The sequence below is a fragment of the Oncorhynchus nerka genome, linkage group LG13, assembly GCF_034236695.1.
Source record: "Oncorhynchus nerka isolate Pitt River linkage group LG13, Oner_Uvic_2.0, whole genome shotgun sequence".
NCBI classification, from domain to species: domain Eukaryota; kingdom Metazoa; phylum Chordata; class Actinopteri; order Salmoniformes; family Salmonidae; genus Oncorhynchus; species Oncorhynchus nerka.
In genome coordinates this window covers 50435626-50453758 of record NC_088408.1, presented here as the reverse complement: position 1 = coordinate 50453758, position 18133 = coordinate 50435626, and the positions used below count along the sequence as shown (strand labels likewise).

Below are 18133 nucleotides of genomic sequence, written 5' to 3'. Positions count from 1 at the left end.
CTGGAGGCTGTAATGGTTAAAACATCAGCTGGAGGCTGTAATGCTAAAATTGTCAGCTTGGAGGCTGTAATGGTTAAATCGGTAGCTGGGAAACTTTAATGGTTAAATCATCAGCTGGAGGCTGTAATGGTTAAAACATCAGCTAGAGGCTGTAATGGTTAAATCATCAGCTGGAGGCTGACAATGGGATGTAGACAAAGAACGGCTCTCCAGTAATAGTACCAAAACATTCAAAAGCCATTTTCTCAAAAGTGAGTTCACAAGTTTATCAACTTTCAAAGCGGAACTTTCCCATTGTTCCTCAACTGTAGTGTATGATATACCACGTTGTAGCTCTGAGTCTCTACTTTAATCCAACGTAAAAAAAATTGCTACATAAGACCGATTTGATCCAGTTGGTCACTTGTATAGACTTATATAGCTCCATTTTGAGTCTCATAGCTAAGGATCTGAATACTTATGCAAATAAGGTATCTGTTTTTTTTTAAATATATTTGCAAAAAATGTTCAAAACTTGCTTTCACTTTGTCATTATGGGGTTGATTGACGAGGAAAATAAATAAATATTGAATCCATTAAAGAACAAGGCTGTAACGTTCCTGTTTCAACAGAAGTAAATTTGTATAGTTTTCGTCAGTTGATGTATCGTTAACGTGAATTTGGCTAACTTTAGCTAGCTCACTATCTTTAGCTATAATTTTTGCCTCAATCACACTAGTCCTTAATCAAACAATAAAACCAGCGGCCAAACGATATTCTGACGTTTTTTATTAGAATCAGTATAGCAATATGACATTGTGCTAATTCCCTACTTTTCACACTGACATGGTATAAACAGCTCTACTGTTTATGCTAGGCTACACTGTAATTGTGCACAGTCAGTCAGTACATAATACTATGCTCGTCATGTCTTACCAGGATCAGATGGTGACAGGTGTCCAGCAGGGTCAGACAGCCATGGAAGGCCAGTCTATGGAGCTCAGGTAAATTTTGAAGTATATTATAACAATCAGTAAATGGATACAATGTTCCATTTTGAGTTGATGGGTAGGCTAGTATCTGGGATCTGGAAATAATGGCCATTTCAATTATTGAACCATTTTTTCTATTCTTGGATAAGATAATGTGTAAATGTACACCAAGGTAATTATTTATTATGACTCATCTAAGCAGGATCAGATGGTGACAGGGGTCTCAGCAGGGCCAGGAAACCAGGGAAGTCCAGTCTGTGACGGCGCTGAGGTTAACTTTTGCTGAGGTGAACTTTTACAGATACAACACTTTATTCTGTATGTGCAGCAAACAGTGGACAAGCCAGAAGCTTCAAAGATTGAAACTATTTTATGGCAGTCTGTCAAACGTCAAGTTGATTTCCAAACTGTATCTAACATGCAAACAAAAATGTGTGGACCTGGGAGACACTATTGATGATGCATGGATACAGATATGTTTGAATGCCCAGTCATGTTCATATAATCTCAGACATACATTACCACAGTTTGAAACCTTTTCACATTTAGTTCCAAATATCTCTAACAGTTGCCCCAGTGTAAGTTTGTTATGCACGTGATGTCAGAATGCACTCACTGCTCCAAAATGTGATTGTTACACAATAGGACAGTTAACCCACACTTCCCTCAAAGCAAGACACGCTGCCTTATGTATAGGCTGTTTCAATATGTCAATTTCAAATGATTTTCAAACAAGTTTGAATTGATGTGTGTTCTGGCTCCTCATTAATTCACATAAAAGTAGCCCATTTCACTTTTGTGGACTTTTTGGGGGTTTTATTGAGCCGGACAAACTTCCCCAAGCGCTTCCCCATTGTTTCCGCAGATCGAGTATGTAGACATTTGCGCATCTCCAGTCAGAACAGGACCTGCACAAACTTTTTCACATTTTTCAAGCTGGTGCCTGCATTGCCTTCGCTGTTTTCCTAATTACATGATAATAACTTTGGACGTGTGCGTTTTCATCAAAGTAAGTACTTATTACGTTATAATAGTCTGTATGTCGTGTTATTTAACTTCTACTGTAGCTCACTGTATGTTTGGAGCATAATATATATATATTTAAATATATATATATATATATAACCACAGACATGCAAGGAACTCATTTCATAACTTTTATGGCGTTAAACCCAATTGTGCTTATGTACCTAGCTACATTTTTCTATTAGCTCAGTAAAACAATGCTAATAGCGTCAGAGAAGTATTAGCTTGTATTATCTTTTGAAGCTACACTGGCCTTTTGACCATGGTCTGCTTTCATTTGGCTTGTTTAGCATAGCTCTATTCTGCCCTGCCCTGCAGCCTTGTGGAGCTCAACAGTTACTTTTTCTTACTGTTACATAACTCATATTTGTGATTTTTGTCAATGCAAATTCATATTTTTATAGCAGTGTTATTATGTTACTTCTTTGCAATTTTGTTTTATTGCTTTATCCTGATATTGTATTCCAATTACGAATACTTCCTCTTTACGCTGTACTTTCAGAAACCACACACACATTCAGTATTGAACATTATTTGCCAATATCACAACTGGAGCTGGACATCTTTCGGAGCTGAATCTTGAGGCGAGCTTTTGTATGCTAGCAACATACTGTTTGAACGTACATGCCTTAACAGTTATACTGGATGAAAACACAGCAAGAAAACACATAGGCCTATACAATAGCCATCTATTTTATTGAAGTATTGGTGGTGGTTGAACAACAACAACACTAGAGAAAATAAAACGTCAAGAAAAGACTGGCAGCTTGTGAACATGCGTAACCCACATTTAATTTTCATGCAGTGATTGAACGACAAGTGCATTTCCAACCCTCATCTTGAAAGGCATAGTATCATGACAGGTCACCTGTCAAGTCACCTGTCAAAGTCAGTCAGTCAGTAATTGCTGCAGATGTGCTCAATAGTGCTTGAGCATACGGTACTCCCCAAAGCATGGCAAAACACATAGAGGTGTGTCACATGTACTTTGTCAATCTCCTATGCTTCCTTCTCCTGGTGTCAGACAGGCAGACTTTGCAGTGCCTCCGTGTGAGACTGCCTTGAGCAGCAGTTTGAGGGACTTATCTGCAGTGAGGCATAGGGAATTGTCTGCAGTAGGACAGCCCCCAGTGGATGGGCACTGAGGGGGTGTGGTGCTCTTCCAGCAGCTCTCTCATTAGGTTTTCTCTGTACTTTTGGTAGATAATGACTTTACCTATGGGGGAGAGGGAGTGGGGAGGATGAGGGAGTGGGTAGGTGGGTGAGACGTTGTCACTTTAATTGGATATGTATGTGAACTGTACGTCCAATCAGAAAAAAACTTGTTCAGTAGTCTCACATGTTATTTGGCAGTGAACTATGTGGCTATTGAGGGCAGCAGTGTCGATCAGATGGAAAAATATCTTCTTATACCACTTGGTAGTTTTTCAAGCGCATTCCACAAAGATGTTTATCATGTGCTCCTTATCCACTGCCCCCATTTTGAAGTTATAGCCAAGCAAACAGTCAGGTTTGATCTTTCTTTCTCGTGTCAGCTGGTCCACCTTCCCTTTGGTTGTTCATTAAAAATCCTACAATGTGATTTTCTGGATTTTATTTCCTTATTTTCTCTGTCTTAGTTGAAGTGTACCTATGATGAAAATTACAGGTCTGTCTTATCTTTTTAAGTGGGAGAACTTGCACAATTGGTGGCTGACTAAATACTGTAAATAACAACACTGAATGGCTCAGAGTTGGTGTCAGTTATGTTATTGACTGCCAGCACACGCCACTTGTATCAATAAATCACTATCAGAAAATGTTTTGTGTGGTAAATTAATTATTTATTTATTGTTTTATTTACATGCTTTCAAGTTCCGGTGACAAATCATGCATTCCGATTCTTGAACAGATTGTAATGGACACATATGTTTGTAAAATACTTTTTTGGTTGTTGTGCTGATTATGATGAGCTAAGCTAATTCCAGCTATGTGTGGAACCATGTTTGTTGACATACAATGCATTCTGGGTTTCACGTAAACGTCTGTCAGACCAAAGATGTTATAACAAAATTAGGTGAGGGAGGGTTCACTAATCTTTCAAGTAAACTTCTGGAAGTGAATGATGGTAGATGACACACCCCCTTTAACATGCATTCTGCAAACAGATCAAACTCATTACATCTTTGGTTGACATGAAGAGAAAAAAAACATGGCGGTGTGCACAAACTACCCATCGTCGGATTACTTTACATTTCTAGAAAGTGTTTAACTCAATTATTTATATCAATGGTGAGCTCACCCATGATGTGATGAATTATAAATAGTAATTGCTATTAGCTAATTCATATTGTGGTTTCTGTCAGCCGAGAGTTATCTAAATATGACGCTTGTGATATGTCAATCTTTCCTCTAGTACGAACGTAGCCTACATTTTCCAGTTTGGCTGATTATGTTATGCTCTCCCTACTTTGGTGAATGTCTGAACATTGTATCCAAAAATAAATGTCACATTCAGGACATAACTTTGCAAGGGCTGTGTTTGTGCAAAATGTTTCTATGAAAAACAGTGTGGCTAGCTCAAATGCTGACTGTTGCGTCAATCAAAACTGGACGTTCTAAATAAGTGTTCTAATCACACCAGCCATAGAAGATACTATATGCCAGTGAAACATAATATCATCCAATATCTAATCCAAGATGGCGTAGCAGTGAAGACGTGTTTTGTTCGTCCTCTCGTGTACTTTTGTATATATCAATTTTATTTTCAATCTCTTTTCGATTTTTAATTATATTATACCTTCCGGTAACCTGCCTCACCCAATGTGATACGGAATCGCAATTATTTAACATTTTAGAACACATTCAAGAACCTCCAGAAGCTAACCAGCTAATTAGCTATAAGCTATTTAGTCATTGTTAGCCACTGCTAGCTGCTTTTACCTTCTGCACGGATACCAGCCCTGTTTTTAGCCTGGATAATACTCACCAGTCTACCAGTATCGGACTGTCTCTCCACAACAACGCTGGATTCCTGCCGTAATCCCTGGACCACTACTTCTGATCTTCCCACCTAGCTTGCAGCTAGCTAGCTCACAGCTTGCTTGATCACCACTGCTACCGATTGGCTATAGTGGCTAACGCCACTGCCACGAAGATAGCTCCAGTTAGCCGTGAGTCAGGCGCATCTCCCGGCTAGCAAACTAAATTATACAATACCTCTTTCGACATCTGGCTTGGATTCTCTGTCGACACGGCGCCCCGCCGCACCACCACGACTGGCCTGTCGACGAATACTCCATCCCCTGTGCCTTCAACCGGTCTCCGTCGGAGCAGACGCTTCTACTAGCCCCGAGCTACTAACTTTAAACGCAGTGTCGCCCGCGTGCTGGACTGTCCTTTAATCATTGTACTCCATTCTGTTTAATTTTATTTTTTTATCTGTCGGCCCCAGCCGCGAACTCAGGCTCTGTGTGTAGTTAATCCGACCCTCTCTGCCTAGTCATCGCCATTTTACCTGCTGTTGTTGTGTTAGCTGATTAGCTGTTGTTGTCTCACCTGTTGTTTTAGCTAGCTCTCCCAATCAACACCTGCGATTACTTTATGCCTCACTGTATGTCTCTCTCAAATGTCAATATGCCTTGTATACTGTTGTTCAGGTTAGTTATCATTGTTTTAGTTTACAATGGAGCCCCTAGTTCCACTCTTCATACCTCCTTTGTCCCACCTCCCACACATGTGGTGACCTCACCGATTACAACCAGCATGTCCAGAGATACAACCTCTCTTATCATCACCCAGTGCTTGGACTTACCTCCGCTGTACCCGCACCCCACCATACCCCTGTCTGCGCATTATGCCCTGAATATATTCTACCACGCCCAGAAATCTGCTCCTTTTATTCTTTGTCCCCAACACTCTAGGCGACCAGTTTTGATAGCCTTTAGCCGCACCCTCATCCTACTCCTCCTCTGTTCCGCGGGTGATGTGGAGGTAAACCCAGGCCCTGCATGTCCCCAGGCACCCTCATTTGTTGCCTTCTGTGATCGAAAAAGCCTTGGTTTCATGCATGTCAACATCACTGCCTCATTGCCTGTATCCACCACGGGTCCGCGGTCAAACGACCACCCCTCATCACTGTCAAACGCTCCTTAAAACACTTTTGCGAGCAGGCCTTTCTAATCAACCTGGCCCGGGTATCCTGGAAGGATATTGACCTCATCCCGTCAGTTGAGGATGCCTTCTCATTCTTTAAAAGTAACTTCCTCACCATCTTAGATAAGCATGCTCCGTGGAAAAATGCAGAACTAAGAACAGATATAGCCCTTGGTTCACTCCAGACCTGACTGCCCTCGACCAGCACAAAAACATCCTGTGGCGGACTGCAATAGCATCCAATAGTCCCACGATACGCAACTGTTCAGGGAAGTCAGGAACCAATACACGCAGTCAATCAGGACAGCAAAAGCCAGCTTTTTCAAGCAGAAATTTGCATCCTGTAGCTCTAACTCCAAAACGTTCTGGGACACTGTAAAGTCCATGGAGAACAAGAGCACCTCCTCCCAGCTGCCTTCCTCCTGGCTACTCCAACCCCCCCGCAGCTACTTGCCCAAGCCTCCCCAGCTTCTCCTTTACCCAAATCCAGATAACAGATGTTCTGAAAGAGCTGCAAAACATGAGCCCATACAAATCAGCTGGGCTTGACAATCTAGAACCTCAATTTCTGAAACTATCCGCTGCCATTGTCGCAACCCCTATTACCAGCCTGTTCAAACTCTCTTTCGTATCGTCTGAGATCCCCAAGGATTGGAAAGCTGCCGCGGTCAACCCCCTCTTCAAAGGGGGAGACGCCCTGGACCCAAACTGTTACAGACCTATATCCATCCTGCCCTGCCTATCTAAGGTCTTCAAAAGCCAAGTCAACAAACAGATCACTGACCATCTGGAATCCCACCGTACCTTCTCCGCTGTGCAATCTGGTTTCCGAGCCGGTCACGGGTGCACCTCAGCCACGCTCCGCTGTGCAATCACGCTCCAACTGCTCTTAAACGCTAGTAACCAAATGCATGCTTTTCAACCGTTCGCTGCCTGCACCCGCATGCCCGACTAGCATCACCACCCTGGATGGTTCCGACCTAGAATACGTGGACATCTATAAGTACCTAGGTGTCTGGCTAGACTGTAAACTCTCCTTCCAGACTCATACCAAACATCTCCAATCTAAAATCAAATCTAGAGTCGTCTTTCTATTTCGCAACAAAGCCTCATTCACTCACGCCGCCAAACTTACCCTAGTAAAACTGACTATCCTACCGATCCTCGACTTCGGCGATGTCATCTACAAAATAGCTTCCAATACTCTACTCAGCAAACTGGATGCAGTTTATCACAGTGCCATCCCTTTTGTTACTAAAACACCTTATACCACCCACCACTGCGACCTGTATGCTCAAGTCGGCTGGCCCTCGCTACATATTCGGTGCCAGACCCACTGGCTCCAGGTTATCTACAAGTCCATGCTAGGTAAAGCTCTGCCTTTTCTCAGTTCACTGGTCACGATGGCAACACCCACCTGTAGTACCCGCTCCAGCAGGTGTATCTCATTGATCATCCCTAAAGCCAACACCTCATTTGGCCGCCTTTCCTTCCAGTTCTCTGCTGCCTGTGGCTGGAACGAATTGCAAAAATCGCTGACTTTTATCCCCCTCACCAACTTTAAACATCTTCTATCTGAGCAGCTAACCAATCGCTGCAGCTGTACATAGTCCATCTGTAAATAGCCCACCCAATTTACCTACCTCATCCCCATACTGTTTTTATTTATTTACTTTTCTGCTCTTTTGCACACCAGTATCTCTACCTGCGCATGACCATCTGATCATTTATCACTCCAGTGTTAATCTGCTAAATTGTAATTATTCGCCTACCTCCTCATGCCTTTTGCACACAATGTATTTAGACTTTTTTCTACTGTGTTATTGACTTGTTTATTGTTTACTCCATGTGTAACTCTGTGTTGTTGTCTGTTCACACTGCTATGCTTTATCTTGGCCAGGTCGCAGTTGTAAATGAGAACTTGTTCTCAACTAGCCTACCTGGTTGAATAAAGGTGAAATAAAAAATCCAAAAATGCACTCAGAAATGTAATTCCTCTGTTGAAGGTGTGAAACACAAAAGGGGACATATTTGAATGTTATGAGCTTGTGAAAGCTGGCAGAAATCAGGCATCGAGTATGTTATTTAATCTCTGCATGTGTACAGATTCTCCCTGTTTTTGTTTGCTTGGAAATGTTGATACTGGAGAATGTTATCAGAAGAAACTGTGTAAGCTAGCCTTTATAGCAGCTAAGAAATGCATTGCCATTAATTGGAAGGTTGGTTATCCTCCCACAATGTCACAATGGATGACAGAAATGGCAATTATTACAAGATTAAGGGTATACTGTGTGCAACTTTCATAAAGTCTGGGTGCCTTACAGTATATGGAATACTGTATGACAAAAGGGATCTGTATTGAAAACGTTCGATTGTTTTTGGTCCTGCAGTTGCAAATATATAAATATTTTTATGGTACACGAGACACCTGTCTGATTTGCGTCTAATCCACGGAGGAGGCTGCAGGGAGGACACGGTCCAAGAATATGGGGATTGTGGCTCAGATGCACAAGACAGATCTCTCTCCAGAATGCGTTCTGTTTTGCCATTTCATGGGTATTCATTGTATGGTTACAGTAATTTCTGTTAATGCATTCAATATATGTGACCGACCGGCTCGATTCGGTCTTATGTAGCAAAATTCAATTTAAAAAAAGTATTATTATTACTTTTTACCCATTTTTCTCCCCAATTTCGTGATATTCAATTGGTAGTTACCGTCTTGTCCCATCGCTGTAAATCGCGTATGGATTCAGGAGAGGCGAAGGTTGGGAGCCATGCGTCCTCCAAACCACAACCCTACCAAGCCACACCGCACCAATGTGTTGGAAAAAACACTGTACAATTGGCAACCGAAGTCAGCGTTCATGCGCCTGGAGTCGCTATAGAGTGATGGGACAAGGACATCCCGGCCGGCCACACCATCCCCTAACCCCGGCGACGCAGGGCCAATTGTGCATCGCCTCATGAGATTCCCGGTCACAGTCGGCTCCAACACAGCCTGGGACTGAACCCGGGTCTGTAGTGACGTCTCAAGCACTGCAATGCATTGCCTTACACCGCTGTGCCACTCGGGAGGCCTGAAATTGCATTTTTTATATTAGATAAAAGTAGGGACTCATAGCTAGAAAATTGTATATCATATACTACAGTTGAAGAACAATGGGAAAGTTATTCTGCTTTGAAAGTTAATAAACTTGTATCCTCAGTTTTGAGCAAATGCCCTGGTACACCTACTGTGTAGGTACCTACCGGAGAGCTCTTCTTTGCCTACACCCATTCAGCATTGTTGACACCCTCTAAAGCCTTTGCCCCACGCATCTCTTTAAGGATTCACATGTGAGGCCATGTACTAAACAACCAAAGATATTCAAGACTAAAGGCTGGTTTATACTACAGGTGTGATCGTAAATTTAATCTGGAGTGCCAGAATGTGCTCATAGTGCACTGTGTGCACTGTGCACTGTGGGCGTTTGTACACAGTATTGAGCGTTTTGCTCTCGGAGCATTCAGAGCGCACACTGGACGCTCTTGCAGAGGAGTAGTGTTGATCTGAGCGTTCTGACCTAACAACAGCAGTCAAGCACCCAAGCTAACTGGCTAACATTGACTAGCTTGCTAGCTACACTACAGGTAAAAAGTTCAGAACACCTACTCATTCAAGGGTTTTTCTTTATTTTTACTATTTTCTACATTGTAGAATAATATTGGAGACATCAAAACTATGAATTAATACATTTGGAATCATGTATTAACCAAAAAAGTGTTAAACAAATCTAAATATTTTTTATATTGGAACGTGTTCAAAGTCGCCACCCTTTGCCTTGGTGACAGCTTTTCATACTCTTGGCATTATCTCAAACAGCTTCATGAGGTAGTCACCTGGAATGCATTTCAATTAATTACTTCTTAATTGAACTGGTGGAATTTCTTTCCTTTTTAATGTGTTTGAGTCAGTCAGTTGTGTTGTGACAAGGTGTATGTGGGGGGAGGGGGGGGGGGGTAATACAGAACTTAGCCCTATTTGGTAAAAGACCAAGTCCATATTATGGCAAGAACTGCTCAAATAAGCAAAGAGAAACGACAATCCATCAATATTTTAAGACATGAAGGTCAGTCAATACGGAAAATTTAGAGAACTTTGAAAGTTTTTTCAAGTGCAGTTGCAAAAACCATCATGCACTATGATGAAACTGGCTCTCATGAGGACCGCCACAGGAATGGAAAACTCAGAGTTACCTCTGCTGCAGAGAATAAGTTAATTAGAGTTACCAGCCTCAGAAATTGCAGCCCAAATAAATGCTTCACAGAGGGGACTGTGTGAATCAGGCCTTCATGGTCGAATTGCTGCAAAGAAACCACTACTAAAGGACACCAATAAGAAGAAGAGCAATGGACATTAGACCATTGGAGTCCAAATTGGAGATTTTTGGTTCCATCCTTCGTGTCTTAGTAAGACGCAGTGTGGGTGACCGGATGATCTCTGCTTGTGTATATCCCACCGTAACGCATGGAGGAGGTGTTATAGTGTCAGGGTGCTTTGCTGGTGACCCTGTATGAGATTTATTTCAAAGCACACTTAACCAGCATGGCTACCACAGCATTCTGCAGCGATACGCCATCCCATCTGGTTTGCGATTAGTGGGGCTATCAATTGTTTTTCAACAGGACAATGACCCAACACACCTCCAGCCTGTGTAAGGGCTATTTTACCAAGAAGGGGGGTGATGTAGTTCTGCATCAAATGACCTGGCCTCCACAATCCCCCGACCGCAACCAAATTGAGATGCTTTGGGATGAGTCAGAACCGCAGAGTGAAGGGAAAGCAGGCAACATATGTGTGAACTCCTTCAAGAGTGTTGGAAAAGCATTCCAGGTGAAGCTGGTTGAGAGATTGCCAAGAATGTGCAAAGCTGTCATCAATGCAAAGGGTGGCTTTTTGACAATGATTTGTTAAAAAAAAATTGGGTTACTACATGATTCCATATGTGTTGTTTTATAGTTTTGATGTATTCACTTTTATTCTACAATGTAGGAAATAGTAAAAATAAAGAAAAACCCTTGAATGAGTAGGTGTTCTAAAACTTTTGACCGGTAGTGTACTTCCAGACACAAATAAGAGAACAGCTCATCCTAACCATTTTACTTGACTTAGCAGAGCTGGTTAGGCTGTTTTTATGTTATCCATAGCATTGGTGACTGCAACTGTGCTGCTGGCAACAATTGAATTACTATTTTTTGCCAACACTTACTGATATCGCTTACTGACATCAACCATATTCAACGGTGTTTGAGCGTTCGTAATTTGTCCGTTATTCTGCGCTCTGGCAGACTCCGACTAGAGTGCTCTGAAATCATAGTAGATAGCCAGAGCGAATTTACCAGCTACGACTGTGGACAGTTGTCGAAGTGACATCATGAATATTCTATTGAAATGGTTATTTGCATAGTATTTTGTTTAGAAATGTAGCTAGCTAGCTTAACAACGACACATTTTATTCAATCAGAGCGTGACATATGTTTGTTGTGTTGAACGCTGTCAAATGCCGAAACTGAAACCTGTCGAACACTGAAACCTGAACTTAAGACCTCGGTTTAAAAGCTGACAGTGTTTTATATACTTATATTTTATTTTAAAACCTGCGGCTCTGTTGGGCTAAATTGCTGTGAGCGCTGCTATCTGTCCCAGGATCCTGCCAGATTCCATATAGGGGAAGAGAAGCGAAAGCCCAGCTAGCCTAGCTGGCTCGGCGGTCTCAAATGGAGGCCTCTATTGAACGTTTCCAATGTTGCAGGAGCTGTGTTTACTTTGCTTTGTTCTGGGACAATGTGGACCGCGTTGGCTTTAAATGTAGCAACTGCTTGCATGTGGAGGACGACAGGAGCGAAGTAGCTACTCCTGGCAAGCAAGCGGCAAACCTACAGTTGAAGGTTGAAGAACCCCAAAAGGATACTCCAGGCACCTTTTCTTTTTAGAGTGTAGGAGTTAATGTCAGTTGGCTTTTCAATAGCCGAGCATTCAGAGGTCAAGATAGGAAGTGTGTGAGAGAGAAAATATCGAAACACACACAATAACGTGTGTTAATGAGTTCCGAGAGCCGATCTGTTATCCAAAGATTAGTTTAATAGTCTGGCTACTGTGTGAAAATTCACCCCCAACAAGCAATATCCTACCTGCGTGTGGTCAACTATTTCAGCAACGTTTCACGCTGCTCTGAGACAAGCAAGACTACTTGATAAACATATACAGTGGGGCAAAAAAGTATTTAGTCAGCCACCAATTGTGCAAGTTCTTCCACTTAAAAAGATGAGAGAGGCCTGTAATTTTCATCATAGGTACACTTAAACTATGACAGACAAAATGAGGGAAAAAAATCCAGAAAATCACATTGTAGGATTTTTAATGAATTTATTTGCAAATTATGGTGGAAAATACGTATTTGGTCACCTACAAACAAGCAAGATTTCTGGCTCTCACAGACCTGTAACTTCTTCTTTAAGAGGCTCCTCTGTCCTCCACTCATTACCTGTATTAATGGCACCTGTTTGAACTTGTTATCAGTATAAAAGACACCTGTCCACAACCTCAAACAGTCACACTCCAAACTCCACTATGGCCAAGACCAAAGAGCTGTCAAAGGACACCAGAAACAAAATTGTAGACCTGCACCAGGCTGGGAAGACTGAATCTGCAATAGGTAAGCAGCTCGGTTTGAAGAAATCAACTGTGGGAGCAATTATTAGGAAATGGAAGACCTCACTTCCTGTATGTGTCAGAAGTGTCATCACTCCCTTCTGTCTTTTGATGCAACATATGCCTCCTCGGTGAAGAATTAAGGAGCGTTGCTTAGCACAACACAGAGGGCTTACTTTACTTTTTGAACTTCCTGCCAATTACAGAGACAGAGTCATAAAAGGAAAGTTCTTGTCGTTTTAAGTTCAGATTTCCACATCGGAGGAGTGTCTGGCGAGCGGCTCATGAGCGCAATTCATCTCTTCTCAGTGAGGAACTACGCAGGTTTTCTGTGACAGGGAGAAGGTTGTAGCCACTACACCACCTTGTTTATATTTTTCAGTGATAAAGACATGGATGTCTCATGTTAGGGTGGGGATGCAAAACGGGTCAACTTTGAGCACCTCTGTCTCCTGAATGTTTTGGCATTCAGCTTCAAAAAGTCACTTTCTTACCACTTCTACCATGGGCAAACATGTTTGGAAAGTTTTGTTCAAAACTAAAGGGGTGCAGTCAGAAAATGATTGGATTCATATGGAACGAAAATCAGTCCTTTGCTAAATTAGTAATGGATGGAGATAGGGATTTGTGCTTGGTATACCGGCCAATGACTATAACAGTGGTTCTGATCCAACCATAAATTCATACATTCTGCCCCTGGCCTGAGAGGATGGAAGTTCAATATGTAGCTAGATGTAGTAGGCTTACATTAACTAGGTAGCTCATTGTTGCCCATGAAACTAAGTTAGGCTAGTTAGCAAGTCCTTTAGTCAGGTAACCTAGTCTAGGTGTAACAAGTGCGCTGAGAGTCAGGAAGCAATAAATGAAACACGTAACACAAACAATGCACCGACATGAAAACAGAGTCAGTAACACCTGAGGACAGAACCAAGGGGAGTGACAGATATAGGGAAGGTAATCAGGTAGGTGTTGGAGTCCAGGTGAGTCTGAGGATTCTCAGGTGCGTGTAATGATGATGCCAGGTGTGTGCCATAACAAGCAGCCTGGTGACCTAGAGGCCGGAGAGGGAGCACACGTGACATTAGGACAAAAAGCATGTAGGATACTGTATGACAGAGTCATAGACTGTTTTGGCAACATGAAAGAGAGAAGGATGGTATAGGTGTTCCTCTACAAGTAGGGAGAGTAAACATGTTTTTTTCTTCTTGCATTTGTACACAGAGAGAAATCATTCCTATGGACAGCCACATGATATTTAGCTTACGTTGATTGGATAGTTGTTGGTATCTTTAAGTTTTCGCTGTATTAGACTAAGCATAGGTGATGTGGTGCTGGAATGTTGTAGCGGAAGCAGCTCCTGTATATTTTGTGGCTTGCGGTAACTCTCTGTGGTTCTAAATCAATAGTTGTTTAGTAATCCAAAACTTACGCAAACATTAACTTGCTTGAGCATGCTGTAGATCATGAGACTGTTTGTTACATGCAATATGTTTTGGGGACTTCACCGGACAGACGTTGCTCTCTGGTTTTGTGATGAAACAAACTTGTGGTTCTTCTTGTTGACTCTGCCTTTATATATCAGGGTGGCATATGAACTAATGGGTTATAGAGCAGCAAACAAAGCAAATAATCACAACACATAGGTTGTAACCAATAATAGGAGCGCTTTGCACATGTCAAACATTATCTTCGGCTCTGTCACTCGTACAACACACAATAGTTAGATTCAACGTTAGCTTTCAATAACGATTTACAAAAGTGCTTGAAGTTAATGAAAGGCGTGTTCTGGGAGAAGAAGAACGGATCTGAAGGGAGATGAGCATTCTTCCCGCACGCACACGTACACGATTTGGATCTTCTGAATTTGAAATAAGCCACACTGTCCCAGCTCTCGTCCTCCAAGCACAAGCCATCTTGTACACGGGTAAAAAGAGATGTGATGGAGACAGGGAAACTGGGCATTTACAGTAAAAGGAAAACCCCACCCCCAACTAACAGATAACACCTGGAACAAATCACAACTAAGTGACACATGTCACACAGCATTTTCACCTGCTCTGTGATGTACTGTATGTGTGGGTGTCTCATTTGGGCAAAAGTCCATCCTCTGACCGGAAACCGATAAGTGATCGAGAAGTATGTAAAGTAAATTCATTAGTAAGCAAACGGAAAATGGTCCTCCCCTCCTCGATAACCTCCTTTTGGTGAGAAAGCACAAGTGTGTCCTACCACGGAAGAGTTTTGATATCTGCTACATCCCCTTTGAATCAGATGTTGTATTGTCAGAGGAGAAAAGTATGCACACATTTTAAAAACTATATGCTACTTATCCATTTAGCTATAAAATGTAAACGTCATTTGCCTGAGGAGTGGAGAAAAAGCACATTTTCGTCCACATTCACTTCTTGCCACCTCTCCTCGATTACATTTGACCTTTTTCAAAAGGACGCAAGCAAGAACGGAGAAGAGAGAACGCAGGAGTTGAGCAAATCTAATTGAGAAAAGACCTGTGTGTGGATTACTCCAATCTTACATCCTCTTCACACAGCTTGTGTAACGAGACAATTAGAAGAAAGCTTATTTCACAACCCTTTTTATACACCATATTGAAAATAATACAGTGGGAGGAAACAGTCAATAATAGATTCCTTGTAATGTTTGAGGCATCCTTATGTTAAGAAACACCCCCAGATCCTAAAGACTTTATACATTTTTAAACACTTAAACAGAGCATGCACTGTAGTCCCTTGAACTGTAGGATTATTATAACTTTAGCTCTATGAAATATAACACATCAAATCAAATGTTATTTGTCACATGCTTCGTAAACAACAGGTGTGGACTAGCAGTGAAAAGCTTATCAAAACTGCAGAGAGAAAGAAAATGGAGAAAATGTATGAAAGGTATTCATAGGTTATTGTACTGTATGGTGGAATTAATAGGGAGTACCAGTGGTGAAATTGCTCCTCTTGTCCAGTCTGTATGACACAGATTAGCCACAGGCAGGACATATGGAAGAAAGAGATGGGTTTGAACATGTCCCTTCCCCATGTTGAGCAAATCAAATACCGGGCACATCTTCCCTCCCTCCTCCGCAATCTCCCTCCATGTGTCTAGCAGGCTGACACCTCTGTAGGGCCCTGGAAAGTGGCCTATTGAATTACAGCTTCCTCAACGGCCCTAAGTCATCCCACGCCTCTCACCCTCCATGACCGATCTATCAGAGTTAGTCAGCTTGATCGTTCATCTTGCCACCATGTTTGAATAAAACCGGGCAGAGGAGTCACAACCACACATCGCTCAACTGGCTGGGTCCTCTATGAGACAGCAGCAAAGTCAGAGGAGAAAAAGGAAATGACACGGTGGTGGTGTGGTACGGTGGAGATGGACCACTGGTCATGCTCCTGTCTAGTTCCCAAATGGCACCCTTTTTCTATGTAGTGCCCTACTTTTGGCTCTAATCAAAAGTCAAGTAGTTTACCATATTGGGTATAGTGTACCATTTGGGATGCAGGTTTCTCTCATCGTGGAGGTCTCATACACGTGTTTAGCAGATGTTATTGCAGGTGTAGCGTAATAATTACGTTTCTAGCTCCAACAGCGGAGTAATGTCTAAGTTTAATTCATCATCCAAATTGAGGTCAGTGATAGTTGATGTCCAGAAGCTCTTTTCAGTCATAGGAAACAATGCTATAAACATTATTTACTAAAAAAAGTGAACTTCTTATGGCTGCGGGGGAAGTATTGAGTAGCTTGGATGAAAGGTGCCCAGACATGCCCAGAGTCAACGGCCTGCTCCTCAGTCCCAGTTGCTAATATATGCATATTACTATTAGTATTGGATAGAAAACACTCTGAAGTTTTTTAAACTGTTTGAATGATGTCTGTGAATATAACAGAACTCATATGGCAGGCAAAAACCTGAGAATAAATCCAAACAGGAAGTGGAAAATCTGAGGTTGGTCGATTTTCAACCCAGCCCCTATTGAATACACTGTGGGATATGGATAAAGTTGCACTTCCTAGGGCTTCCACTAGATGTCAACTGTCTTTACAAACTTGAATGAGGCTTCTACTGTATTGTGCAGCCGGATGGGAGCTCTTTGAGTCAGTGTTCTGGTAGAGAGCCAGGTCCTGGTCAAGCGTATTTCACATGATAGCGACCTGCGTTCCATGACTTCTCTACAGACATAGGAATTCTCAGGTTGGAACTTTATTGAATATTTATGATAACAACATCCTAAAGATTGATTCTATACTTAGTTTGACAAGTTTCTTCGACCTGTAATATAACCTTTTGAAGTTTTCATCCGACGTTCGGATGGACCTGCACGAGCGTTTGGATTTGTGTACTAAACGCCCTAACAAAAGTAAGGGAACACATCCCTGAAATGTACAAAAATGAATGGGAAGTCATTGGCACTGCACAAACCAGATACATGGTGTCCAATACCACTAAATTTGGCGTTGTTTCATTCAAAGTTGATTGCAAATGCCATATGGTATGCCAAGTGTAACACTGCAAAAATCCAACAGATGGCGAGTGCACTCCACTGTGATTTTTCATATTGCAAATGTAACACAAGTCAAGACCCAAAAGTAAAACATTTTTTCAAAAACGTATCACCCCCATATGCACCTGCATTTGCAATATGTTTCAATGGGCATTTAGCATCACGAATTTGTCATGCTCAAAAATCCTGCAGAAATGCTAAATTGACTGGCCTGATGAACTCGGGACGGCCGGGCAGTGATAGTGGTTCCTCTCCATCGCTCATTGGTGTTGATTTCAGAATGTCATTTTGGTGATTGTACCTCACTGTTTAAACATATTGCAAATGGACAAAAGTCAATCCAGCAAGTCAACGTCCATCAGTCAATTAGATGTCATTCTGACACCAAACTGATACAAACTGACACCACACCCACTTTTTCCAACTCGTTTAGAAGCCAACTATCACATACTTCAGAGCTGGCCCAAAATTCACAGGGCCTTCTGTTCAAACCATAATAAAAACGTAAAACACGTAGTTACGTTCTAGCTGCGGGTCCAGTTCTGACATTATGTGTAGGCCTAGCTGAGGCAACCCTGAATCCCAAGTTTCGGCACGATAAGTCATTTGGTGCCCGAGCAAGACCTTAATTGGTGCTGAAAATCCACTTTTTTCCATGCCTTGCTACGGGGTCCTTGAATGAGCTATCGGACAGAAACGTTGGTGTCTGTCTCTATGGGCCGAGCCGGTTTCAATGGACCTAGTCTTGCGACTCTGGGACTTTTATAAATGTCGTAATTTTCGTAATGGTCAAA

At 42.1% G+C, this 18133-nt stretch overlaps 1 long non-coding RNA gene across 1 annotated transcript in view; it reads left to right on the top strand.

Annotated features, from left to right (window-relative positions):
* The first annotated feature begins 1644 nt into the window (after positions 1-1644).
* The window catches only part of LOC115140523 (uncharacterized), a 29238-nt gene continuing 12749 nt past the window's right edge, over positions 1645-18133 (top strand). Inside the window, exon 1 of the long non-coding RNA XR_003865246.2 lies at positions 1645-1980. This is a non-coding gene — a long non-coding RNA (uncharacterized LOC115140523). The remainder of the gene's footprint in view (positions 1981-18133) is intronic.